This window comes from Belonocnema kinseyi, chromosome 3, assembly GCF_010883055.1.
Source record: "Belonocnema kinseyi isolate 2016_QV_RU_SX_M_011 chromosome 3, B_treatae_v1, whole genome shotgun sequence".
Taxonomy (NCBI): domain Eukaryota; kingdom Metazoa; phylum Arthropoda; class Insecta; order Hymenoptera; family Cynipidae; genus Belonocnema; species Belonocnema kinseyi.
The window spans coordinates 146,738,224-146,749,774 of NC_046659.1; positions in this window are offsets into that span (position 1 = coordinate 146,738,224).

The following is an 11,551-nucleotide window of genomic DNA, read 5'->3' on the forward strand; positions in this document are numbered from 1 at the left end:
TGTCTGCAAGACCGAAAAAAGCACGTCAAGTTCGGTCAAATGTGAAGGTTTTGCTCACTGTCTTCTTTGATTACCGTGACGTAGTGCATCCGGAATTCTTACCACAAGCTCGTACGGTCAATAAGGAGTATTGCCTTCAAGTTATGCGCCGTTTGCGAAAGGCGAGACGCAGAAAACGTCCGGAATTTTGGAAAAACGTCTCATGGCTTTTGCATCACGATAATGCACCTGCTCATTCATCGTTGCTTGTGAAAGATTTTCTGACCAAGAACAGCACCACAGTCAAGCCTCAGCCTTCATATTCAACGGATTTGGCTCCCAGTGACTTTTTTCTTTTTCCAAAACTGAAGAGACCCATGAAAGGACATGGATTTTCAACGATTGAGGTGATAAAAACTGCATCGCTGAAAGAACTAAAGGCTATACCGCAAAATGATTATCAGAAGTGCTTCGATGATTGGAAAAAGCGTTGGCACAAGTGTATTATATCTGAGGGGAATAACTTTAAAGGGGACAACATAAATATTGATTAATAAATGAATATTTTTTTAGAAAACCATAGTGAACTTATTTTTTGAACACACCTCGTATATTGCAGTTTCATGTGAAGGATTGTTTAGAGCAGCATTGCGCACTAGTTAATCATGGTATTTGACCTTTTACGGCCTTTCTCTTAAAGATCAATCCCAAATTCCTCTGAGTTTTTTATCACTGCGCTATCAGCAAACTTCTCTTAATAGATAAGAGTAATGTGATGGATCAGAATTGTAATTTCTAAGGCAAACGCGACGCTTCAGAAGAGCTGTGCAATTCATTTCGTAAATACCGATCATGTTTCTTGTACTAATATTAATTATAATAAGTGTAATGTTATTTAACCCAATTTTAATTACAATAAGCCCTTTCATATAGATTTATGTAAATGTTTACTATTGAAAAAGCATTGTCCAAAAAAATATGTAGAAATCATTTGCTTTTCTTTAAGTTAAATTGAAATCTTTCGTTAAGTTCTTGTTTAAAACCCACTGAAGAAGAATGCACTTGCGAAAAGCGGATCACTTCGTTAGATCCTTATTTTATAATATTATGAACATGAAGCTGTTTAAAAATTGATAATATTTTAATTCTAAATAATAAGAGCTCTACACATTTTTGATATGAGTAAAGTAATTTAATAAATGATTAATTCAATGACCAGATAAGTTCAAGATAGCTCTCACTGTCGTATGCATTTTACATCTAGATTAATATTTTGCTTCTTAGAATCAAAAATTTCTGGTAATAGATTATGGCAATGTGCCACTTAGATATTTTTGCTATTGCAACAACAGCATCAAACTTCAGAATTTAAACCATAATTAATTTTTTAAATAATTTAATAATATTTATGAGAATGAAAAAATAAGAAAAAATAGCATATACATTCAAAATTATAAAATATGCATTTGAATTATCTCAAAACCACCGTTTGATGTTTGAAACCAATATTTCGTTGGTTCAGAAGTCTTTTTTTCTCAGGGTGTGAGGGACTATCTAGATTCTATGAATACCTTGATAGGCAAAGATTTTTAAACATTTTATGAAAGTTTGAGCTTGTTAAAAGTATCTTCAAAAATTTTCAAAACCTTGAAGAGAATAAATGTAATCTGCAACGTGAAAGATTTACAAAAAATATTAAATATTTGTTAAATTCTTGAAAACTTCGAAAGTCCTAAGTAGATTCAAAACGTTCTCGATTTTTTCCTAATATTTTGTTAAATGGTATAGAATGAACAAGTTTACTTAAATTTTCTTCATTAATTTTTTTCTTGGAAGAATATCATAAAGAATAATCCTAAGCAATTTGAGGAAAATCATATTTTTATAACTTGCAAAGAAACCTGATAATACCTACTTTCTTATCTTAAGATTTTCTATCTCAGAATCTTACATTGCCGATTACATCATATAATTGTGGATGAAAATCTGTTCGTAATTCTAAAAATCTGATATTCATGATGTTTCAAAATGTCACAATATTCAAAAAGTTTCTCACAAGAAAAAATTTTAATTTTTGTTTAAATTTCAATATTTTCAAAGTAATTTTAAATATTGCTATGCATCATCAGGAATTTCAAGGATTTCTAGAACAATTTAAATGATTACATTCAATTTTAACGAGTTTTAAGTAATTAAAAAAAATGTATAGCGAATTTAAATGCTTTCCAGAAAGTGCAAGGAATTGTAGAAAATTTAAAGATCATTCAAAAAATATCTATGAATTTTAACCTATTTAAGAAGATCAAAATAAATTTTCAGAAAGCACTATCGATGAACATCTTTTAATTAAATACTGATGGCTGATCAAAATTTTAATTTAAGAATTTCGGAATTAGGTTTATTTTTTTAAAAGTCTTCATCATTAATTACCATAAAGAAGCTTCTCATCAAGGATTTTAATACCTGAGGCGATATATGGCGTGTTTTGTTAAAAAAGTTTAACGTAACGATAAATAAATAATTTCCATCTAAACATGTGCTGCATCTGCTATGAAATTTGTAACACATATTGTAATTTTTAATAATTATGATTGTTGTATGGGTAATAAATGTAACAAATAAAGACTAATAATTCTTTATCTGTGATGACGAATCTTTCGCATTCCACCACATCTATTCTGAAGAATAAACAATGAGCTGTTATTTGATATGAATCGTAAATGTTAGTACATTTAGTAGTCGTTTATCGTGTCAGTTCAGGAGAAATTCATAGAAATGTCCAAGTTCTGTTCTCTATAAATGTGCCTGTTCAGAGGAAAATGAATATTTTTATTGATCTTCTATTTCTTGCGTTAGTGAGGGTCCTTGACTTTGATGGTAAGCCTCACATATTTTTACATTCTCACCTATAATGAGGAGCTATTAGTTTTATGCGAAAAATTACTCCCGCGGATTTGATAAAATGTCGAGGTTTTAAGGCCATTTGAGTCAGCAAAATAAGTTTCTACGTCGGTGTAGATTTGTCTGTCAGGTGTTGTGGTTGTTGTCATTGTCTTTGTGTATATACCGGATAGCTTTCGAAAGAACAGTCGGATTGTGTTTTGCTTTGGCGACAGTTAGAGGGATCAAATAGAACGACCGAGTTCGTTAGCCAGCCATTTTGATAAAAATTTTAAATTCTAGAGCTATTTAAAAAAAATTTCAGACATCTTTTTTCAACATATTAAAATTCTATCGACAGCCATTTATAGTACACAAAAAGTTTTTACGTCGGTGTCTGTCTGGCGTCGTCGTTCTTGTTGTTTTCGTCTCTACTTTTTACGAATTTTTTTGTAGCAAGCGTAGTTCTTCTTTAATCTTAAAAAAACAAGATTGAGAATAAATAAAAAAAGTAAGGCAATAAGAATAAGTATGTTACAATTTGCATGCCAATTATGAATTGTGATAACATAAATTTATTGAAGTTGTACATGTTTCACCACAGCTCAGAATAAAATGTAATGTAACATAAAAAAGAATTATCAAAGTAATCATGATAAATACAATTGATGCTTTCTTTTGTAATAGCTAAATAAGCAATCCTGAGCAAAGTTGCTTAAAAAATCTATTATGTTTAATATACATGTGTTGAGCACTATGTAAGAAAGTTGAAATTTTGAAGAACGTTAAGTGCGAAGCGCGAGAAACGTGATGAGCACGTGTTCGAAGAAACCGATAGAGCTTTAACAATAGAGAGCTTAAAATCTCAAAATTACAGTAGTTGATCCTTCGACATTTGATTTTCAAAGGCGTGTACACGAATTTGAGAGATATGCAAAAACCGAGCACGAAGTTTGAGAACCATCAGTCGTGTGTCCTATGTTGACTCAAACTCTTAAGCGAAGCTCTTTTAATAAAAGAGAATTAACTATCACAAGATTACAGTTTGAATGTTTTGAGTTTCAATTCTGAAAGGTTTGCGCAAGAATGTGTGAAAAATACAGAGACCGAGCGCGTTGCGCGAGTTAAATACAGAATCGAGCGCGAGGATCGAAAAAAATACACAATCGAGCACGAGAACCAACAGTCGCGCTTCCTTGGCGCGTTGAAAGTCGCGAGCGAAGCGAGGCACGTTCGCAGCGGTATGAGAATTTACCCACGGAGCAAGAAGATTTTTATTTAATTATTGTTTATGATTTTCTATTCCTGTTTTTGGCATTTTTCCCCTAGAATAGACTTACAAAGTCTCGTTTTTGGTAAAATCTTCAACTTTTTTCGCTTTTAACTTCACAGAAATAACGGAGGATAAAATTTAAGTTGATTCAAAAGTACAAATTACCTAACATCAAAATTAGCTTAAAAAAAATACATTTTATTCGAATATCGTATGAAGTTTTGTTCTTTTTTTCGTTACCACAATGCAGTTTGAAGGACACAAAGATGTGCAGTTGTAAAAGAGTAATTGTTTTGCCTCAAAGCAAAGGGTATTTGTACAAAATCCAAATGCTGGGCTTAAAATTCGTCATTGATTAATATAAACTCATGTGATCGAGAAAAATCTTTCTTTAAAATGAGAAGTCAACCATTTTACTTAAAAATTTTTTTTTTTTTTGCTGAACATTCATATGGTTTGCTTAAAGTCTTAACTAATATGTTCTTACTGAAACTGTTTTCTTAAAATTAACTGTTTCTTGTTGCTTTAAATTCATCTTTTTGAGTTGCGAATCCATGTATTGCGTTTGAAATCCAATATATATTTTTTCATGAAATCCTCAGAGCTGACAGTGTTTCATTTTGGTTTCCATCGTATTCTAATCTTTAATAATTATGAAGGTTCTATGGATAATAAATGCAGCAAATGAAGAAAATATTTTTATATGTGAGATCAACAATCTGTCTTTCTCCATTATATCTATTTGGCGGAATATACTATGAGTTTCCGTTTGGTAGAAGTCATTAAAATTAGTATATATGCCAATCGATTATCGTGTAAATTCATACGAAATTCTTTAAAAAGTCCGATTTCTGTTCTGTATAATTGTCTGTGCTGAAAAAAGGAAGATTCATACTGAAGTTCTATTTCTGGCTTTAGTGACTTTCCTGCACATCGAAACATCTGCAACACAATACTAAAATTATTATGTATGATGAGTATGTCACTTTTATTCTCAAACATGTAAGTCGGCCTCACAATCAGAGACCACATTCCTTCAATTTTGAGCAGGAAAGTTGTACCTGTAGTCCATACGTACCTACCTACTTACCTACCTTCGTATCTTGGTACTCTAGGGCATAATTAATTTAAAGTTGCAAATAATACGAGTAAAATAAAATTCAATAAATAAAAATTGAAAAAACTAAAAATGCTTAATTTCTGAATACCTATTCCGAGGTTTTCTTTGGGCTTTTTGAGCCTTCCTAAGGCTTTTGTAATGCCGTAATACACTTCAAACATTTACATGTTGATCTAGAGTAAAATAATTTGATTATATAATTTTACAGTAATTCTAACGGCACTTGTTTATTTAAGTATAGAACGAACTTGATGAAAATTTTAACGTACCGTTTCAATTATGTCAATTTTTTTCGATTTAATGAAAATTTCTAATAATTTAAAAATATTTTAACACAAATTGCAATTTTACTGATATATAAAATTTTTATGAAATGTTCACGACCGTTAAAATGATCTTTGGAAAAGTTATACGTTTTGTAGGGAATAAATATATTTCGAAATTGAGAGATTCATAAAAATTTCTGCAATATTTTCAAAGTATTCAAAAACTTCGTTCAAAAATAAGAATCTCTGAAACGACAGTGAATTTTTTCTGATTTTTGTGAAATTCTGTTAATGTCTAAAAGCTCGAAAATTTATTCCATTTTTATTTGTTTCGATAAGGATGCTCTTTTTCTGGTTGCAATAGGAGCATTGCATGATGGCAGTCCAGATTTGTTACTTTAATTCTTGATTTGGTTTTGTATGAATTTTGCAAATTAACATGATAATTGGAGGTTAAGAAGATTTTAAGTATTCTTAATCTCATTTAAATTTCTTAAATTTTAATCTTAGGAAAGTCATATCTAAATTAGTTTAAGAATAAATACATAATACGTCAAATTTCAGAAAATACCTTTTTATAATTTTTTTTTAACTCCACACTTTTTCCTGCTTTCAAAACTATTTGCTTCTTCACGACGGATTAAAGAAAATTTTAAGCTTTGTCAAAATAGAGTAACCGTAGAAAGACGTCAGTTCGATATGCTCCTTCCATTCAAGCTTCCCACATATATCCAAACCAATCGCATCAGTTTTGGGCCTTTAGTAAGTGGGAAGTATAAAAAACGTGCAACAATATCCCTAAAGTTGTCACTAAAGTCTGAAATTTATAGCACACAGTCCTTGAAGTTTTATCTTTAATTTAAGACGATAAAAATTCACAGATCAATGTAAAGGCTAGAGATCTACTTTTTCACAGTATATTTTTAGATGACTTTTTTTCAAAAGAATAATTTTTTCTTGCTATTTTCAATGTGAAAAAAAGAATCTGGGTCAGCCCTGAAATAATACCTGTTTCACAATTATCTTTACGGATTCTCGAGATATGATGCGAAGGTGTTTATTTCACCTCTAAAATAGCGGTTCGTTCCAATGGGATATATACGTATATGTACATCATCGCACACGCATGCATATACGTATGTAATTTGTTGAAACTTTTGGGGGCCAGTCAGGCTCCTCAAATCGTCTTAAATACCACAAATATTAGCCCGGCAAAACAAAAGTAAGGAAATCAAGAAACTAAATACGCTAGCTAACAACCTGGAAGGAATTCTTATTTATCGTTCAAAGGATCCTAAAAGGGTAAATAGGGAGGAAGAATGAGAAGAGGGTTCACAGGAAAATCTCAGGGGAATCACTGGAAAATCTCAGGAAAGGGTCATGAAAATCTCAGGGAGGTAGTCCGGAAAATCTCAGGTTCTTAATATCGCAACGGATCGAATTTCATGGTTCACTAAAAGTAACACTCAAGTATGGTTAATCTTGGTAATAGCGGAAATAGAGACAAGGTAAAAGCTTACAAACGGACGAAGTACCGCTACTGCCCAGCTTGCCGAATTAAGAAAGGGATTTACCTTGCTAATTTTGAGTGGTGACTCCGATACAGTTTTTGTTTCCAAAATGAGATCCAAATAGAAAAATACGATCTTATTAAGTTTGTTCCAGATCAAAATTAAACAGCAAGCGAAATATTGCGGCGTGTCGACAGTCTCGAACCAAGAATGAAGGTGAGGCAGTGACAGGTCCTCCGTGACCCGCCAAGAAAAAATTGCTAGCTAAGTTTCTCAGGTTTGCAGAACTAAACGGCCTATGAGGTTTGTGGAACTTAAATTATGTTAAAGCTTCTGAGTTTCGGCAATTGAAAGGAAAATTTGAAATTATAACAGAACTAATATAAATTTTATATAATTTATACTAGATAGAATTAATCAAACGTTAGTAATAATCGAACCAGGACTATTTTTTGATACTCTCACTATTACAGAGGAATCTTCGACCTATTTCAAGAATTTATGTTTCGCTAAATACAGAAGCTGACGAAACCCGAGTCACAGTGCAGCTATCGATAAAATTTTAAAACTAAAATTAATAATTAGGAAAAAGTACGTTGGGTTTCTGAGACAGTATCGTTAGGTTTTGACATACCGACAAGAAGTGTAATTACAATCACAGTTTTATACATTGTAACCTTGAACTGACATCCACATACCAGTTTCCCGTGCTCTATTACAGCGCGCCTTGTGAAGGTACTGAGAACTAAATATCTATTAACTAAACTATAAACTATTCTCAATAACCTAATACAATTTACCAGAATAATCAAGGCAATGTACTCACTACGTCCAGATTTCAATCTTCATGAATCTTTGCAGAAGAAAGTTTCATGAATCTCGAAAGCTTGCCAGCCTCGGTTTCGCGCGTGAAATTTCAAATCAAGTGTGAGCAGTATATTACATTCAAATCAAATGACTATATTCACATGTCCATGCCCAAAAATCGATGACCTAAGTGAATAAAAGAAAAGCTAAATATACGTTATTTGCGGCTAACATGTAGATAACCTAACCTCGACTTGAACTTCCCAGCGACTCACATAGCAGCGCGCCACGTAGAGAGACTGAATTAAAACAAAACTATATCTAGTTCTAATGCATTAACTTTGTAATAAAATATGTTAGTTTAGTTGACATGAAATGTTGATGATAATGTTAATGATAAGTAATCTGCGACCCATCAAGAGGTGCTTGAGTTTCGTGTATATTTTTAAGATAGTAATTGTTTCGCTTGCCGGTTTTGTCTTCAATGTGTGGGATGGAAGGAACAGTACGTGATGTGGGGGGGGGGGCTGGCCGTGGAGGCGCCGAAGAGGACGGCTGGTTTCTTGCGGCCCCACACTCCCTGGGGCGGATGCTGTTAGCTGGTGGGTCGGGGTAACTGTAACATCTTAATATCCCCCTTCATGAGCTTCCACTACGCAGAAAGACTGTCCATGGACAGGGGGTATACATCGAAGCCGTAGCTTCTCAAGGTTCTTATAGCTAAGTGGTCGCTAAGTGCGGCATTTGTTTGTGTTGTGGTGAAGGGGAGGAAAGGGTGAGCAGAAAGGAAATAAGAGAGAATCCTGGGTGTCATTCGGGAGGACCAATGTGGTTTCACTTCTCCTTCTCGCCGGTCTCGTTCCTGTCGCTCTCGCTGGTCTGGCTCATTTCGCTCTCATTGCCGATGTTCCTCCTCTTCCCGGCGACGACGCTTGTCTTCGGGCCTTCGAATCTGCGCGAGAGCAGTCAACCGGACACGTTCCGCGTTTGCTGACCGTCGGGCAGCGATTCTCCTTTCTCTCTCAGCGGCTGGCAACGCCACTTCTGCCGCCTCTCTCACCCGACGGAGCCGCGTTCGGGGATTAGGGCGTGATTCTATGTCGTTCCCGGAAATAAAAGAGGGTCGTCAAAGGCAATGGAGCCGTACATACTCCGAACATACGCGACGACGGATTTCGTAAAAACGGTGCTCGGCCCTCTATCTCTAGATTTCTTTCATTAGCGACGGGACGACCTCTGCTTCGTCTACGTTTCTACAGAAAGGAACTTGCGTGCGATGAACTGAAAAACCACCTTGTAGCCGAAGCTTCACATACCCAAAAGAATGGCACCAAGCGTTATTTATTACCGAAAATGGTACTACAGGGCATTCTCTGGCACCACAAATCCAAAGTAAGATGACACGGACACTAAGACACAAATGGGAATGGCACGCTAGGAGAGTACCCTGTCACTTCAAACCAGATCACTTTACTAAGCTGTTGACACTGAGGCGACTGATTTAAAGCTACGAGACAATAAGATGGAAAGAAGGTTATCCGCTATCCCAATGAGAATTAAAGAAAGAAGGAAAAAAACTGTAACGAAGATTGTCGAAATCTCGAAGACGAAGATATTCCTGCAGCTGTCACTGGTTGTTAAGGAGCATGATGCGTCGAATGATTCGATTAATTCTTTCAAAGAATGAACTAGTAGGGAGATGTAGACAAGGTTACATCACAGTATTTGGTTTGATTCTCGTTATCATTACTGGCAGGTTTCTTTACGAGAAGGTAGAGCGAGTCTCTGACTTTTCCGAAATTCGAAAAACAAGTAACTTTACTTACTCCAGACTCGTTTCCGGTCACCGAGTGTGGAGCTGGCCAATAGCAGTGGGGTAGGCATCGGGCCCGCTGATTGTCTGCGAGACCGACAACGAAGTTGCAACCAGCAGTGGGAGAGCGATGCCCAGAACGCACTAGTACGGAGTCTAGTATAGTCTAGTTTAGTCTAGTATAGCGTCTCAAAACGATATTGCCAATATTAAATAAACTAAAGATATTTAGGTTAATTCTGTTTACCATTTTAAACTTACTAAACCCGTAAACCAGGGGGGGGGGAATAAACTTAACCTCGTTATGATTAATATTTTTTATATCTTTGTATTACTGTCTTTTTTATGAAGAGAAAATGAAGGGCCGTAATCACCCGTCGGACTTTAATTTATTCAATTGATGACGAGTCACCTCGAGCTACAGTCTTGATAATTTTTATCTCGTTCATTTATATTTAACTTCTTGTTTAAATTTTTGACCGCCGTGCATTTCTAGGTGCCGGTTGAGCTTTCCGGACCGGCCAGTGCGCTAGAAAAGTAGAAGAAGTGAGGGGAGAGCGAGAGAAATAATGAAGCTAATGAGTTTATAGGGGATAAGCAAGCTCGTTGTCTAATTCTCAAGAATCCTCGATTTGTTACGTAGAACCTTCACTCAGAATTGCCTTTTGAAAAATTCTGAGAGATTAAAATTAATCTAGTTTCACGTAAAAATGTAATACTGGTCAAAGACAATTTTGGATCAATAAAAGGATAATGTTTCTCAAGGATTTTTTTATTTGGTCGAAATTTGGTCTTGCTTGTTTAAAGAATTATGAACTTATGTGATAACAAAAATGATATAAATTATATTACTTGTGCCTCTACCATTACGTCTGGAATAGGTACTGTCATCTTGAATAATTATTAACGCAGTATAAATGATAAATTTAACGAATAAAAAATACTCTTACACGTTAAATAAGCCATATTTCTCATTTCACTACAATTATTAGTTCATACTGCAGACGCATATCGTGTCAGTTTATACGAAATTGTAGAAACAGTTTAATTGCTTTTTTCTATCATTGTGTCTACTGAGAAAAAATGAAGATTCCTACGAAATTTCTATGTCTTGCGTTAGTGGGTTGCTTGCATTTTGAACGTGAGTGTAATATATATTAAATTGATTAGTCATCATGAGCGTGAAACGTATGTTCTCAAGCTTGTTAAGTTAAGAAGCTCTAATCAGAATTCCTCATTTCTAAAGTTTGCAGCTTCAACATTAAAGTTATTGAATTTGTGAAAAATTAATCGTAATATATATGCAGCCTCTTGTATAAAGTAACTTTCCATCAGAATAACACATTTCGAACTTGAATGACGAAAAATTCCTTAAAAAAATACAGAGCGTAATATACTATCGAATTAGAAATATGCTTCACCTTTTCCAATTTGGAATCGTAAAGCGGAGAGATAAAACGATTCCAAAGCAAATGCACGTGCATTCTAAAATGTTATTCAAGCTTTATTCTACAAATTTTCTCGCAAGCTGTTAATTTTAACAATCATATGAAACGCACCATTAGAGCACGTATTATATTATTTTTTCAAACATAAAATTCACCCAGTTTTAAACCATAATCTCACGACACAGAACATAGATTGCAATTTAATTTCCTGTTGGAAAACTGAAATCTATATTTTTTTTCAAAACAGCGCAAAGGATATTTACAGTTTTACAAAACAGTACTCATAGGTGCAAGATAGTGGGCCAAAAAAAGTTTTTCTTTTAAATCAAGGATAGATATATCTGGTAAAGTAGTGACCGAGATCCTAAGAACTATAAATAATTTTGTATCGATTAATAATCGTCTCTACTTTTCGCGTTAGGAAATAGTTAATAAATAAATTAATATTTTTGTA